This window comes from Stegodyphus dumicola, chromosome 6 (genome assembly GCF_044657685.1).
Source record: "Stegodyphus dumicola isolate Sdum_Otavi_A_Nest chromosome 6, ASM4465768v1".
Taxonomy (NCBI): domain Eukaryota; kingdom Metazoa; phylum Arthropoda; class Arachnida; order Araneae; family Eresidae; genus Stegodyphus; species Stegodyphus dumicola.
In genome coordinates this window covers 31316477-31334373 of record NC_140773.1, presented here as the reverse complement: position 1 = coordinate 31334373, position 17897 = coordinate 31316477, and the positions used below count along the sequence as shown (strand labels likewise).

At 32.6% G+C, this 17897-nt stretch overlaps 1 protein-coding gene across 1 annotated transcript in view; it reads right to left on the bottom strand.

The window, feature by feature from the left end:
- Positions 1–17897, bottom strand: part of LOC118188648 (inactive dipeptidyl peptidase 10-like) — a 1447514-nt gene that overhangs the window by 530933 nt on the left and 898684 nt on the right. The window lies entirely within an intron of this gene.

The following is a 17897-nucleotide window of genomic DNA, read 5'->3' as shown; positions in this document are numbered from 1 at the left end:
CCTGAAAGACATCTATCTGCTTAAGGGGACTCGGTACCTTTTGAATGATTTTTTTTATTTAAGCCCTTTCATCTACTTTTTATGAATAATATTAAGTGGTTTTATGAGACAAAATGGATTTAACCTGAAAAAAAAATTGCTATTAATTTTTGTTTAATTTGAATTTTTTTTAAAAAAATTCAACAATTAAAAATTCTTTCTTCTTCTCCAATTTTCAATATTTTTGCTTCAAATTTTTTTATTGTATTCATAATAGTGTTCTTAATAATTTTAAGGATCGATTTTTCAATTAATGAATTAGTTTGAGAAAAAAAATAAAAAGCACATTTTTATATAAAAATTAAAAAAAAATATGATTTCAGTAACATTTTTACTTCCAATAATTTTTTTTCAGTATTTTTCAAATCCCATCCTTGATTATATTTAGTATATAATTTTAAATAAGCAGTAAATTTATTAAATTATTTGGTCCATATATGAACAAGTTTTAGTACTTTAAGTAAAAGGATATATTAAAAAATTGCAAACTGAGAAATCGCAGTTTAAAGAATGTAAACTGTCTGGAGGTCATTAAATCATTTCCAATTTCTTAAAAATTTTATTACTGAATTTCAATACATATATATATTTATAATAAAACTTAGTACTGCTCAATTGATTAATATGAATATAAATTACAAGCTTTTGTTTAAAACCTTATCTGGCTAGAAATATTGCAAAAATATCATAAAATGTAAGTAGAATTTTCCTTTACCTGTTTTTGTTTTTTAAAACATGCTCAAAACTATTTTAATGCATGAATTAATTATAATATATTTTCTAAAACGCTTGTAATCATTATTAATAATATTAATTTGTCGTTTTATTCATTTTTTAAAAAGCAAAATTTTAAATTTTAACGGACATAAAACATTTTATTTAAAACCACTCAGCAGCTTATGTGATTTCTTCTCTTATTTTAGCCATTTGTTCTCGTATATAAATTCCATTTTAAATTAATTTATGTGCATTTTAATTAATTAAAAAGTTTAATGTTTGTTCCAGCACTATTTCAATAATGCTACGGTCAGAAATTTGATCACTTTCATTACACCACCTCTTTCTGTTCGTATCTAATCACAGATAATTTCAACTTTTGAATAAACATAGCATTTTTGTTGACTGATAATACATATAAAATTATTTGCTGAGCTCAGTATAAATATATAAACTTGCATTTTAAAGGCAAAAAAAAATTTTTTTTTCCAACTTTAATTTGTATTTAAATAAATCAAGTATATACGCATAAATAGAGTTTTTTGATAGTTGGAGTCACATTTAATTACATTCCTCTTCATTTATACTGATTTTTAGTAAGTTACTGAAAAAATTAAGAAGTTAAAAAAAAAAAAAAATTAAACACTGAGGGGGGGTGGCATTTAAAGGGGTGTCAAAATTTTAAAAACCTTTTTATAGCATTTATTATCGTCAGATCATTTCAAAATTCCTCTTCAGTGTAGTAAGTGTATTAAGGTACGTTTTCAGCAAAAAAATTAAAAATCGGTAATTTCATTGACTTTTGGGGTACCGAGTCCCCTTAAGAAGATTGCTTAGATGGAGAAGTTTATAATAAAATTTAATCGTGTTTACAATAAACATGAAAAAATCCGTGTAAACTCCCCTTTGACCCAACCATTGCTTCGAAAATCGAGCAGTTTATCAGGCAATCTTTAGTTAGTGGTTTGAATAACTTAATTGCTGATAAACATAGGAAATAAAACCTGCAGATAATTTATATATAACTTCGTTGCCAGTTAAGATCAAATCCATCTGCGTATTTGTAAATAGAATATGCACCATATCCACAAAAGATTTTGCTCGGCCTTTATTTTCACTACCGTTGATCATATATGCATACCTTTGGATAACAAAGGAGTTGTAAACATCGCAAAGTTTCAAGTTTTAACATTTAAATTTAAAAAAAAAAATATTTTTGTAAAAATATCGAAACTTTTTTTTATATATTTTTTAGATCCCTGTACTTATACTTGAGAAAAATCTTTTATTCTTTATAACAATAAAACACAAAATGTTTGACTGCCGTCTGAGAACCACTGACAGAGATTTAATTTCAAAATTTTTGATGTCATTTTAAATTTGCATTGACAGGTCGGTTAGTAAATAAATTAGAATAATTTCCGAATGAAATTTGTTGCTTAAATGCCATTCACTGGTATTTTTGGATTGATTAGTGCCATTAATTTATAAATTTATTACCATTATCATGCCGAAAGAATTTCACACATGGAATTTATAATTTTACCTAAGTAATTTTATAAAGTCTAAAAATACGTTATTAATATTCGGATAAATTTTTTGACTTTAGAATCATCATCTGGCTATCAAACAGAAATTCCTTAAAGCACAAATATTTTCCATCTTTAATTAATGTAAATACCATTACGAATTTGCTTCATGCCATAAATGAGGCCTACCAGTGTTTTCTAGATCATGAATTCTGTAAGACTCTGTGAATAACATCTGCATTTTGAAAAGGTTTATGATGATTAATAATTTTAACAAGAATCCTGCACAGATGTAGCTGTCATTTAATCTCTTAACACCAGAAAATATTTCGATACTGGTATTTCCATTAGAACCCACAAAATGTAATGAAACCTCTCCTCTGGAACTTTCCAAGTCTTTGAAACAAAGAATAGAAATCTGTTTCATTTTACATATTTTCCTTTTTTCTGAAATATGATACAAAAAGTTTCCGAGATTTTATTCTACTGGGAGAAAAAATGTGTTATAATGTAATTATATACTCAAAAGGATTAAAATTTATTCTTATTTTTTCGCCTCATACTCCCTACCTGATACAAAACGCAGGGAGGGAAAAAAAATGTTTTTGATCTAAAAGCACTCTAACGTAAATTACACTTTTTGAATTTAACCCTCGTAACTTTACCGCTCGCGTCTCTTTTCTTTTACCCATTTGGCCTCCCTTAAGTAACATTTTAATTGGGCAACATATTTTACCCACCCTTACTTAGTGGAGTGTAAAATAATTTGAATAATTTAAATTTAAGAAAAATGGCTCCTTTTAACATCGGGATGAAAAGGCTTAGATAATGCAATTACATTTTTAGAACTGAGATTACTTTCTTTAATTGTTGGCAAACATTCATCAACATATCCAATAAAGGAAAAAAAAATATTATGTTTGGATTTTTTGTATGTGTGACAAGTTTTTTACTGTTAGGAAGCACGTGGTTTTCTTTTCAACGAAACATCACAGAAAGAAACAGGTTATTAACGCTCTTTTTACTATTTTGCTAGTTTATTTTGAAATGAAGGAAAAAAGGGTCTTTCGAAATGATCTTATGACAAAGACAGAGATTAAAATATCACTAAAAGTGCAATTCTGTTTAACAGCGAAACACTTAAACCTTTAATTGTTTTCAAATTGGCTGTGCATTTTAATTGAATAATCTACTTAAATATAAAGACCTTAAACTATTAAATTTAACGCAATCAAATATCAATGAAAAGAGTTGGAAATATTTCAGAGAAGAATTATAACAGTTTCTTCTTCTTAGAAAAAATACCAAAATATTTTGAGCACATAAATAGCCCTTTATATAAATATCATTTATCCTGCACAATCAGTTTTCAATGCTAAAGGCAAATGCTCGCTGTTTCAGTATGACGTATCCTGATAAAGCATCTAATAATAAAAACACGAATATGCACAGTATGTATTTATTCAATTGCAATATTATGTAATTTCGACGGTAAAACAGAACCTGCTTTCTCAACTATGAGAGTAAAATTGACAGCACAGAGAAACATTCTCTTACGTCCGAACAAAAGAGATAAATTGGAGAATGTTCCAGCTAAGCGACACTAAATGAAACCACTGGCACCATCTATTAACCGAATGGTTAAGAAAATGCAGCTAAGAAACACATTTCTCACATAGTAAATCGAGATTAGAAAAGGTACCGTTAATATGAATCGATAAATTTTCGTGGATTAAAACGCATCCAATAAGTCTAATCTGGCAATCTAACACTCTTTTTTTCTTAATAATTTTGGCTCCATAATGCCATCTGTTTTCTGTCTGTAGTTATCACAAGGAGTTATCATCTTCTATTATTTAGCTAGAAAATTCCAAAATATCTCAATGTTGTTGTTCTTCCGTAAGCATATACTTCTTTCTCGCTATTTTTCACTCCTCAGTTGAGCAAGAACCTTTTTTTAAATTTTAATTTGGAAATTAAAACATAGCATATTCACTCATATGCCCCAACTGATATTTTTTATTATAAGTTGCTTTATCATTTATGTTTTAGCTTGCTCTTTAGTTACGTACTACGTAATCTTCTTTATGTATGCAGATATTTCATTTCCTCATACTACCTCAGACACTTTAATTTTTAATCCGCACATTTCCACGAAACCTACTAGCTTGGTTACCATTTTCACTTACTAAACAGACTTGAACGCCAAACAGTAATGAATTATCTCCCAGATTACGATCGCGTGATGCTTCAGAAGCAGAACTTTCGTCTGACTGGTTGATGCCTACGCGGGACAGAGCTGCAGCCAGAACATTTTCAGCGAAGTTTCAAAATACACCACGTAACCGGGACATTGTTTCTGTAACAAGGCGGGACTTTGCATCCAGAGGAGCTGTTTCTTCTAGGAATCCCCATTATTTAAACCAACGCTACCAGAATCTCGTTTCTCAGAAATGTCCCGTCTAGCGGGGACCGCCGCTAGATGTGATAACCCCTTAACGGAACTCTCCCGAAGGAGATACAATAATATGCTTACTAATCGCGCTTAGGCGATCATACCTGGACTGATCTGAAATGACAACACGAAGCGTTCAGTTGTTATCATTTACCTGTGCATGAGAAGGTGGCTACACTGGAACAAATATTGTGATTCTTCTTCTAAAACATACTCGATCCATCTGTACAAACAAACTCCTCCCATTTACATTTTCTTCTGTGAAACAGGAATATGAACTTCACAATAAACTTAATAAGAGACAAAAATTAAAAACAAACATTTTTGATAATGTGTACTGAACTCTGATACTTCATTTAAATGAATTTCACATATTAGCATGGATGGTCTCTTCGGGCTTAGGTAAATATCTATCTGAATGTCCTGTTATGGATGGTGTACACATGATATCATCAGATACACAAAAAAGACATGGCTTCATTAATTGGAGAGCTCTGCAAAAATCGCGAATCTTCGTTCTGATTAACCGATGAAGTTCATAAATATACTCTATCATATTATAAGGTATTTCTCCCGCTTCCCTAGCATGCCTTCGTGGTGTAGTTGTTCTGCACGCTAAGCCGGTATTCCAGAGGTCCGTGGTCCGATTTCCGGCGAAGGCGTTTGCTATGTTTCATCTTGCCTGCTTCCAAAATTCCTAATGTCTCTACAGCGGCGCCCGAACTAAAAAAAGGGTGTTGAATGAGGATTCTCGACACCGACGATTTGGCGGTTGAGTTCCCTAAAAACCGCAATCACTCGTTAAAAAGGGGAGTATATGAGGTATTTTCCCAGCTTTCTTAGCGTGTTTTCATGGCGTAGTGATTCTGCACGCTATTCCAGAGGTCTGTGGCTCGATTCGCCGCGAAGGCGTTTGCTATTTTTCATCTTGCCTACTTCCAAAAAATCCTAATACCTACAATATATTCGCTCTGCTATGTTATGCTTATTCTTATTTCGTGTGTAAAATGAATACAAAGATTATAAGGAATTAATTTGTGTTAACACTGCAAGTATCATAAAGCTGTTATCAATAATCTAGAAAACAATGTTCTGTATGTATACAGATTATATCGATATTTAGCATATGAAATCACTATATTTTATTAACATGAATAATTTTTTACATAAAGTTAGAATTGTGAAAATTTTTTTATGTTATGTCTTACTTCAGAAATGAAATGCATATTATAATTGTTGCTGCTTCTTGAACTAAAATACATAAACAAACAAAGCTTTGGGCAAATATACAATCAGAAATTGGAGTAAATTTTATATATAACTTTATAGATTCCAAAACTTACGTACATGGTTCTTTTTCTCTAGGACAAAAAAAAAATTCTACTCTAGTAAGCACAAAAGTAATACCTGTTGCGTATTCTATTACATGTAATCTGTATATACAGTTTGTGTATAATATAATGAACATATGTGTATACTGGCACATTTTGGAAAGAAATTCTGGGCCCGATTTACGAGTACATGGTGACTCTATGTGTGATTTAATGTTAGTCATCCTGGGAAATTGGTAGTAATAATGTAAGGTTCTTAAGTTTTACTAACGTTTATTTTATTTTAAATCTTTACTATCACTTTTTATTTTCTACTTCCGGCCAGAATTAAAAGCTTTAACTTATTTATGCAAATTTGTCTGGCGAACGCCAAGTACTTAAGTTGTGGCTTTTTGCCAAGCGAGAGAGAGAGGAAGGAGTTAGTAGAAGCAGGCCGCTTGCCTTAGCAGTTTTACTCGGTTACTGGTTGCCTTCCAGGCCAGAGGTTTAATCCTCTTGATAATTTTAAACGTATTGTAGTGTTAACAGTTCTCTGTACTACATACGGCTTCCTGTTAATATACGGCCAATCTTCCACGTAGGCCCTTGTTTATTATTCCAAAGTTAAGTTAGAGTTTAGTTAATATTTTTATATTCTTACGTTCAGACCACAAGTGGTTGGTCTCTGTATTCCGAAGTACGGAAATCATTGTAAAGAGTGAAAAATAAAGGGTTTCGTATACCCTTCCTGTGTATCTTGTCTACTTCCCACATTTATTGAACATAGCTTTAGTAAGCTCCCTGTTACGAGTCAGGTTCTTGAATGTTCCCAAAGCAAGTAAGGCGGAACACGGAACCTGATAATATATATGCTAATCTAAATTATTACATTATTACATTTTAGATTCTATACCATATATCCTATACATTCTATACATTGACATTTGTGATTTATATATAATAAAGATGCATTGAGTCAAGAAATATAATTTTTCACTATAGATTTCTTCGAAAGACTGATTCTCAATTTAGTGTTAAAAAAAAAGATGGTGTGACATTTTGATTATTTCGTTTTTAGGTGCAAACATCAGATTAAATTATAAGTATCAATACGTATTGTAATACTGTTATAAAATTAAAAGTATTTTCGTTAGGCTTTATTGAAATAAAATGTCATTCATACAATATTCTTATAAACAATACTTTGGGATTTGACTGAATCAAAAATAAGCTTCTACAGCTAAATAATCCTTAGTAAGATCAAAAAGATAAATAGACCCTTAAAAAAAGTAAATGAAGCTATTTGGTTTGAGAGACTTAGTAAAGAAGTAGGAATCCTGTCAGAGACTAAAATACAGCCTTTTATTCCCAGTGGGTTGGAAGGAATTTAGGAAGGGATTATACGTAAGATATATTTTGGATGCATGTGAACAATAAGCCAACTGTTCAAAGGAAACAGAAGTTTTATCAATGAAATATCTGTATTACAGGTTCGGAATAAGTGGCCGTAAATTGGATACAGTACCTTGCTTGGTGAATTAGAATTTTAGTTTTCTAGCTTATCACAGTAATAGTCATGAAATATTTACAATAAATTGAATAAACGTTTAACTATGCAATATCAGTTTTATGTTTCTAATTTAATTGCCTATTTCTGTAAATATCATTTAATTTAAAGGATCAAAATTTTAAATCCTAGTATATGTTTGAAAGAAGAGGGAATGAATTGGAAAATTAATTTTATGTTATTTCTGAAGTGGAGGTTTGAGCGGCAAGTCTTCTTTCCGGAGTAACCAGGACCTTACATCTTGAAGAGCCTCAGGACGACTTTAAAGTTTTCGGTCGCAGTCTATTGGATTTTTCTTGCTGTATCGCTGAAAATGCAATCAGCTCAAGAGCTGAGAGAGAGTTTGAAGAATAGTTTCCGCCAAACCGACCCTACTTGCTTGCTCGAAAATAAGTTAAATGGTTCAGTCTTGCGTGACATGCAAATTTCATTTATTTATTAATGCTGTGGATAGCTAGTTACTTTCAACACTGGTTTAAATAATGTGGAAAATTAGCACTTTATTTTGGATGAAGTGGTTGCATTGTTTCTCGGAATATTTTGACGAACTTTATTAAGAGTTTCCCTGGTTGGTATATTTGCAGCGATTGTTATTGGCTAGTTTGTACAGCCCACTGCCAATGTATTTTCCTTTGCATAAACTCGCTTTGAGCCTATATAGAACAGAATAAAACTGAACCTTAAAAGCTACTGATATTTTTATATTATTTCCCATGAAAATGGGCAGAAAGCCAAGGAAATATATGGTGCAATTAGAATTGTGATAATTTAAAAGTTCCATGCTGTGGGATAAAAACTAATGAACCGTGAATAGTAGAATTTTATGAATAAATGAAATTAAAGGGTCAAAAATCAAAGATAAAAAATTTAACTCTGGAGATAAAAAAATAAGATAAAAAATGTAAACTCAAAGATACTCAAAAGGAAATAACTCAAAGATAAAAAAAAATGTAACCTACTGGAGTTAATGTAATCTAAATAGACTGGAAAGTATACACAACAAAATTCATTTTATACATGCATTGGTTTGGAAAGGAAATAATTTCAGCACAACAAAATTTCAGAACTCAGAAGTAAAATTTTAATGGCTACATTTCCAAAACTTAAGGTATTCGATTTAAAAAAAAACATCGTTTCCAATCAAATACTGTTGCATTTGTTGTTATTCTATATAAAGGTACTTTTGAAAACGGTCATATTAACCCCTTAACTGCCGCGGGCGTATATATACGCCTTGCTCAGCCGATGCGTTAACTGCCCCAGATGCGCCCAGATGCGCAGCCGATGCGTTAACTTTGCGAATAATTTTAGGTGTAGCAGCGCAAAGCAAATGATAGCAGTTTGGAAGGACGTATATATACGCCTGGGGCAGTTAACGCATCGGCTGAGCAAGGCGTATATATACGCCCGCGGCAGTTAAGGGGTTAAGAAAATGAGAAGTATTTTATGACCTTTACATAAATTTTCTTAGCATTTCGCTACTACATGTATTTCTCCTTCGATGAAATTTAAATAATAATGATAATAATAATAACGGAAATTTACATTGTTCTGTTGTAATATTTTACTTCAGAAATATAAATGGAACCGATTATTTCTCAGTGTGATTTAATACAAAGAGAAGCTGTTTCCCTTGTGGCATTCAATCAAATATTCATTCAATGTAAATTCAGTCAAATATCCCCTTGAAAGTATTTAATTGCGTTTTAAATCCGGTATAGAATAAGCAACAAATAGCATTTCAAGGATAGAGAACAATATGAAGGGAAGTTTTGTGTTTTATTCTACAGTAGCTTTTTAATGATACTTATTGCTTATCAATGCGATGTATTCACTAAGAGAGGTATATAATATTTCTGAATATTACTCTGCTATTTTTCATCGCCACATTTCTTATCCCCACTTTCATTTCACTATCTGCAATTTCTTGAAGTCATTTGCAAACCCTAATACACTCATCGTTTGAAAGGGAAAAAGGAGGGAAACTAACAGTATGCGAATTAATAAAAACACTTGGGTTTTGCAGTAAAAAATTAGAATAATAATCTTTCATTCTATAATTAACAATTTTGCACAAAATTCTAATAACTTATACGTTAACGGAAAATTTAATTTTCGTAGTTATAAGTGTAACAGAGAATTTCTTTGCAAATATTGTTGCTGCAGTTTTTGCGAAGTAGTAATAAGATAATTTTGTGAGGAGTTTAAAACTTCAACCAAGTTTCTAGAGGATAAAACAATTTTGATTCTCATACGTTATATTTAAGGAAGACAGATAAATAAAGTAAACATGCAAGTTCACAAATATATGTTTATAATATTTTATCAGAATTCACGTATCTCAGCTGTAATAGTTATTGCTATAATACTTAAATCAGTTAAGTTATCACATCATTGCCAAAGAACCAAATTGCAAAAAACTAACCACGACCTTCGGTAAAGTGGACACTGCACAGAAACAATATCGGAATAAATAACCGAAAAAAAAAACGTGTTCTGCAACAGAAGAATCAGTGGATTCGGGATGCAACCAGTGACATCACCAACGATGTATATGACGTCAGGAGAGCTCACTTCCGTTAGTAACAGCATATAATGTCGTTGATGAAAGCACCGACAACGCCTCAAATCCTCTGAGTTTTCTATTGTAGAATCCCAGTTTCTGCTACTAGCACAAGACCAACTTCATTTACCGTCATACGATCGATACTTTAAAAAGAAAAATTTTATTGCGTCATGTGATAATCATGTAAAAATGACTTAGAATATATAGTTAATAAATAAATATAAGCATACGACCGACATCCATAACTCTGTAAATATGTAACTGAAATTGTTCTTCTCACCCGCAATGCACCTTTCTTCCATCACTGCACTATCGTCTTCATCCAGCGTTAGTTTTCACTGCCCCCAGCAGTCATCTTGAGCACAATATGTATTTATAAGTTTGTTATTTTGATCAAGTTATTTCCGTCAGCAGGGCTAACTGGCCGATATGCTAACTACGAGGACCGGCTGCCTCGCTGTCGGTGGAAAGAAAGAAAGGTACCGTGGAATCGATATGGCTTAGGACTGATACTGGCATACAATGGAATTTTTTCAGCGTAGACAATTCATCCATAAATAACCAGGAAGGGAAAAAAATTTAATATTGTTTTAAGTCATTTACGTTTGATCGACACCAATATAGAATTGACAGTACCATATGAACTACTGTTACACTGATTAACATTTGTATTGTAATTTCATCTTAAATTCCGCCAAAAATTTTTAAGTTTTGGTCGCCAGTGAGAACATACCCTTGTGAATTCTGACACTGAAATAAGGAACGTTTTGTAATTAGCTCATTAATGTCTAATGAATATTTCAATAATTGGAATATTTATTCTACGTGATTTTCATAAAATGACCCTGATCGCCATGTGTATGCTATATATCACACATACTGCACTATATAAACCAAATATATTCATTTGATGTAATCTTTATTGGTTTAAATTTGCGTTTCTTTTCCCGCCATACAAGCAATGTATTTCTGCACATTTCTCACTACCTGCGTGTAGTTAATTATACGTAATTTGCCTGTCTACACAAGAATTTAAAACTATAAACACATTTTCTTTTCTCGTTTCCTTTCCTCATTCTTTGTGTAAATTATCTTCCATTTTAACAATCCGACGTTTTTCAAATGAAACGCATTCAGCGTTCTGACAATTATAAATAATCCGTTATATTAAATGCTTCACTTTAATTGAAATATCATTTTCGTAAAATAACTTTCTAAGCCGAAAAAAAAAAATTCTTTTCATTCGAATGTTGCTATTTCCCACTTCTTTCTTTGAGGCTACGCATTTTATTTGATTTTACTTACTTATTTGCGCTCTCACTCCACCTTGCCTTTCTTTGCATTATTTTGTGAATACATTATTTTAGATTTTTATTTTTACTCCCGGAAAGTAATAAAAGTATTCAGGAAAGTGCGCATGAAAGGAATTACGGATACAATGCAATTAAATTCAGAAAGAACGACTACCTCCAAACGAAAAGGCGGCAAGAAAGTTCTTTAAAAGAAAAGAAATCTTTATAAAATACCTTAATTAAATATACTGTTTCGTGTTTAAAAAAAAATCGATTATTTTTTGTCTGAGGAGAAGTCGGAATATAGTAACACGAAACTGTTTACACCAACTAAAGAAGTCAAATAAACGATGAACAAATAACGTGTATAAAAACAATAACCCTGCATTTTCTCTTGTTCTGATTAAATTAAGTTCCTTCGTGCTAGAAATTTCAAAAATGCGAAATTCAGTATCTATTATGTTTAAAAATTTTTAATGTCTTTCAGTAGCGAAATCACATTAAAATTAAACATTCAAAACGACAAACAATCCTCTAAAGATTTTTGTCAACAGTTAAATGTTGTGTACAAGACATGAAAGGGCAAAGCGTTAGGTCACGAAAACTTTGCTTTCGTTTGTAAATTATTCACTTTCAATTCATATTTGAAAGAAAAACGTTAAGTAAATAGTTCTTTCGTGATTACCTTTTGTTGTAAACGACTTATTGCTTTATTTCTTAAGGCAGTCTTTTCTGAAGCTTTAAAAAATACTTTTTATTTCAATTCCCGAATTTTCAAACATAAGGAAGAAAAGCTTCAAAACTAGCTGTTCGAAAACCCAGGCATATTCTATAATTTTAAATTCGAACAAGTACTCTATTTATGGAGTGAATGTTTTAACAATTTAAGAAGTTTTTCATTTCTTGAAAACGTGGTATTGTTTCATTTTGTGATAAAATCCTTTAGGCTATAAACTGTTGTGTTTACCTGTCGATGATTCGTGAGATCGTTTATTTATTTTTACTATTATTCAAAATCTATTTTTCAGTATAAAGTAGTTCACTTTTTAAAAATTTATTTTATGCGGATTTTTTAAGTATATTTTATGACGAGTACGATTTCAAATCACGACTGTCCTAAATAAAATCTTCTTTTACGAAACCTTAAGATAAGTCAATTTAAAAATTTCTTATTCTAATTCTTGTGTATTCTATCTAACTTGGGCGTATATCCCATTAGCTGTAATGGATTTATGTAGAAACAAAGAATTTTATAGCTTTTATCTTGCTATATCCGTTTAAATTTTATTCAAATTTTGATATATATATTTTAATACTTTAATAGCGTTCCGTTTATACCATTTTATGTTCGAAAATTAAATCTAAACTTCATTTTTTAAATTGAATCTTAATGTCGTTCAGCAGATTTACGTTTGAGAGTCATCAGTATAGTTATTTTTGTTTAAGAAAATATGTAAATATATTTTACAAATTATATACTTTGATTTCATATATATGTAATATATACACTGACTACCAATAAGTATTTGGGCACATGTGATAGAAAAGAAAAACTAACTTTATTCAAAATCAATAGTTGGTAGAGCCTCCACGAGAGATAATTACAGCATGGACCCTCCGGGGCAAACTTTTCACAAGTCTTTATATGACAGCTAGTGGTATTTTCTTCCACTCGGCTTGGAGAAGACATAGAAGTTCCCTCACCGATTTTGCACGGATAGTGCACCCCTGAATTCGGCAGTGCAACTTGTCCCAGAGGTTCTCGATAGGGTTCAGGTCTGGACTCTGGGCAGGGCAGTCCATTCGATGAACTCCATTGGCAGCATACCAAGCCTTGGTTAACGTCGAAAGATGAGAACTGCCATTGTCGTCCTGAAAGTAACAGGGGTCCAACCCGTAAAACTGCCACAATGTAGGAAGCACATTGTCATCCAAAATAGTGCAGTAGGCATCGGAATTGAGCTTACCATGAATGGGGACCAAGGGTCCCAGCCCATACCAGGAGAAACACTTCCAGACTTCCAGACTTGCAACTTGTCCCAGAGGTTCTCGATAGGGTTCAGGTCTGGACTCTGGGCAGGGCAGTCCATTCGATGAACTCCATTGGCAGCATACCAAGCCTTGGTTAACGTCGAAAGATGAGAACTGCCATTGTCGTCCTGATAGTAACAGGGGTCCAACCCGTAAAACTGCCACAATGTAGGAAGCACATTGTCATCCAAAATAGTGCAGTAGGCATCGGAATTGAGCTTACCATGGCATCGGAAGTAGGCATCGGAATTGAGCATTCCACCTCCGCCGAACTTGACTATTGGCATAAAGCATTCTGGCAGGACACGTTCTCCAGGTGGAAGCCAGACTCATACCCTACCATCCGAACGGTAAAGGGTGAACCTTGATTCGTCACTTCAAAGAACCCGTTTCCACTGATCTACGGTCCAATTTCGATGTGTTTTGCACCACATTAACCGAGCAGCGCGGTTGGACTTTGTGATCAAAGGCTTATGGGCAGCAGCACGACCATGAAAAAAAGCAGATGTGCTTCCTTACGAATGGTATTCATTGAAACAATACTCCCGGATGCCTGTTGAAACTCCTCGCGGATGAGGGCCATCGGTTGGGTGCGGTTCTTCCAAATTTCTCTGGACAGCACTCGTCGGTCTCTATCTCCCAGTTTCGTTGGTCTGCCGACTCGGAGCACATTCCGACAATCACCGCTCCCCTTTCACTTCTTAATCACATAGGCCACTGTCGATGTTGGGTACTTCAGATCGCTAGATATGTCCCTTAAGGATCGGCCACAATTGTGATACCCGATAATTATACCTTTCTCGAAATCAGAGAGCTCTGAACTGCGGGGCATCTTGCATGCGACTAAAGCCGATGCTGTTTCCTACACGATATATACCGGCGGAGTCCGTGACGTACCTTAGGACCGCAGATATCGTCATTTGCATAGGTGTCCAAATACTTATTGGTAGTCAGTGTACTATAGGCAACTTTTCGTTGAAATGCACGTAGGCGCATTAAAAGGCTCGCAAATAGAATCATAAGATCCTGTCAGGTATTTTAATCTGTAATATAAATTCTGCAGACATCCTGAGATTAGAAACCAGTTGCGTAAACACGCTAGATGACACAGCGGAGGCGAAAGAAACTTGGCAGACGATCGAGACTTAGCAGATGGTTAGTGGATTCAACACATAATTTTTGGGACTTATATTCTTCTTTAAACATCATCATTATGAATGTGATAATGAACCTAACAAATGTATATAATTTGTAGCATCGTTAGACAATGGATGAAGCGAAAAATAAGTAGCACGTGTTTAGCATAGGAAGGGCAAGGGAGAAATGTTAGTGCAAATTTGAGCGAAGAGATATTTATAGAATTGCCTTCATTGTTAAATTTTTAACTGTGATTGGATATATATTATTCGCAATGTTAACCTCACGTAATGGCGTAATACGGATTAACTTTCAGATGATGCACTTTAGGTTCATATATTAGTAGTTTTAAAACATGAAGGGACAAAATAAGATGAAGAATTAAAAAGACTATTCCTTAATTAAGGATATTAGTTAGCTGCCCTTGAAATCGATTGAGTGTTCAATATACTTACGCTAAATACAAGGTTGTTTTTACGATTTTGAATATTAGTTATCTTTCATATTATATATCTTACATATATATCTGCATGTATACAATGATTTTTAATTTTTAATGTCAACAGGTGTTTTAGCAGATAAACTAATCCAAAGTTTAGAGATTGATTTTTTTTTTCTGTTCAACATCTTCTTTAAAATCAAAAGCGTAAGAGAAGCACTGCATCTACACATGCCATAAATAAATTAAATCTAAGGCAAATCTATAAATATCTCTTCGGTATCTTCAGGTGCTCTTGCTTTTTCACAATACAAGGAACATATATGCATGCATAAATACATAGAGATTCTACATCTTTTTATTTTTTAAAGAAATAGTACATGACTTAATGACATAATGTTTAGTAGCAACAATCTGAAAGTGATTCGGACAAAAAGTGCGTTTTGAGACCATAAATAAATTTAAGTGAACAAAAAATATTTTATTCTCTTAATGCGTTTTTTAACGGCTTCTTGCCTAAAAAAACATGTTTTCGTGAGGCATTCTGCAGTAATATCTGCAGTCATTATTGCTTTTTTTATTCCCTATATATCATACTCAGTTTTGAAACAGCTTTGTTTATGTAGCATTCTTACAAGTAGGAGAAGTATCGCTTTACGTTTTATCAGTATTTGGCCAGAGTAAAATAATGAAACGATAAAGTTTTATGATATTGGATGTCTTTAGAGACTAAACGTTTAAGAGGCATGAGATGAAAGAAAAGACTGATTTCATCAACACTGAAAATATTTTTAGTTGATATAATTACACATCTTTTAGATAAATTCTTGAATCTTCAAAAAATTCCTCTAAGACTTCTTTGAATTCTCCATTTATGATGTGGTACAATATTCTGCGATGCAATAATAAATTTAAATAGCTCAGTGTAAAAACAGTCGTCCTTCGCGATATTATTTCCCGTGCCTTTTTCATTGGTATAGGCTCATTCACTACAATATTTCACTCACTGGCCTGAGTAAAAACCTGAGAAAATTATGATTTGAACCTTTAGATATTTCTCCTTGAACACTCAGTTTCTTTGAAGTTGTTTTCCAGAAACTGATGCTCTTTCTTCTAATTTCCTTCTTTCAGAAACCTTTGTTTTCAGAGTTGAAACTAGAATGTTCAGTTTTTTTTGACAGTTACATATACAGAAATTTTCTATTCTTATCAAACTCTTTTAAAACTTTAGTTGCATCTTTTAAGGAGTCTGCTTTTCATTTTCTGCAAATTAAGCTTAATGCAAAACCTGGGGGAGAATATTTGAGTTAAATGTGCTTACTAAATGATAGAGGAATAAAACATCTTCTAAACCTTTTTGGTCAGCAGAATCCAGCCTTCATCTTGTCCGCCTAGTGATTCCAAATTAATATCGGGTGCAAATGTTCCAAACCACTTAATTTTCACAATTGCAAGACCAGTAGAGGGCATATTCAGGAGAAGAGTCTTAAACGTATCTGCTACAGTATGAGGATAAAGTAGCACACTTGAAACATCCTTTATAGGAGAATTAATATAGAAATTTATATTTTATGTATCTTTACTAGAGGATGATATAAACAGTCAAACTCTTAAAGCTCACTCTATATTGTTAAATATTTAGTTTGCAACCAAACGCTATTTTATTGTAAGGCTTATTTTAAGTTTTTAACAGTTATCTTTAGTTAAAGCTACTTTGTTAGTTAAAGCTGTCCCTTCTAATTTCAGCTTGCGAATTTCCTGCCAGAGTGTGTTTTTAGAATCGCGGTTAATGCAAATGAAGGAAGAGCGGTACTTAAATTCCACTGACTTCGTTAGAGAGCCAGAGATTCTGACTAATGGACGTTTCCCTTTTAGCAACATTCTCTTTAAGCTATTACTACGCTTGGTCGTATTTCAGACTCTTAAAAATTTCGACATTTAGTTAACATTTAAGCACCAACTCCTGTAGAATTTTGATAGTTTCGGTTTTATCTTTTTTAGTTAAGCATTATTTAAGTTTTGATTTTCTTAGTACTCTTGAGTTCAAGCTCAAGTGGAGTCTTTTCTGTATGCCCTGTGAAAAGGGCAATCTGTTAATCCTTATTTTGAGCAATAAAGGGTAATTAACCCTTCTTGAGTCTGCGTTTCTGTTTCCTGAGCTAAAGCGATTATTCGATTACCAGTTCTCAAGGTTCCACACACACATAGCTGTAACTCCAAGGTTGGAACCCTATATTATAACCATATGATGCATAAAATTGTAACTTTTCTGTGAAAAAGGGAAGAATCTATCCAAATATAGTCAAATTTCAGCATTCCAACACTTAAGGAAAACAGCCCTCAAAGGACAAATGTTAAAAATTCGATTCGGTTTCAATTGCGAATAGTGTGTTTTAACATTCACATTACTTAACTTCGAAATTCCAGTTCCGACATTCATTCCATCAAAATTTTCGTCTTCAGTTCAAATAATCAAAAATTTAGTGTGTATTCACAATATGACAACTAGGCAGTTAGGGTGTATTGAAAAATAGCAAAAGTTGCAGAATTTAAGTTCATGCACCTCCTGTCTTGATGCAAGTACAGCAGGTAAATAAATAAAAGGCTTGCAGAAGTCTGTTTTTGGCACGGATCTAAGAGTAGAATGCCGCATTCCTTTTATTCATCCCATGTCAAAAAAAGTTTTCTTTTGATAAATATTTTAAGTTTTGTAAAGTGAAAAAAACTGAAAATCATCTGTTTAATTCTCAGCTTTTCAAGTTAGCTAGTCAGCGGAATATTTAAAACTGCATCACTGTTTTGACACCTCATCTGG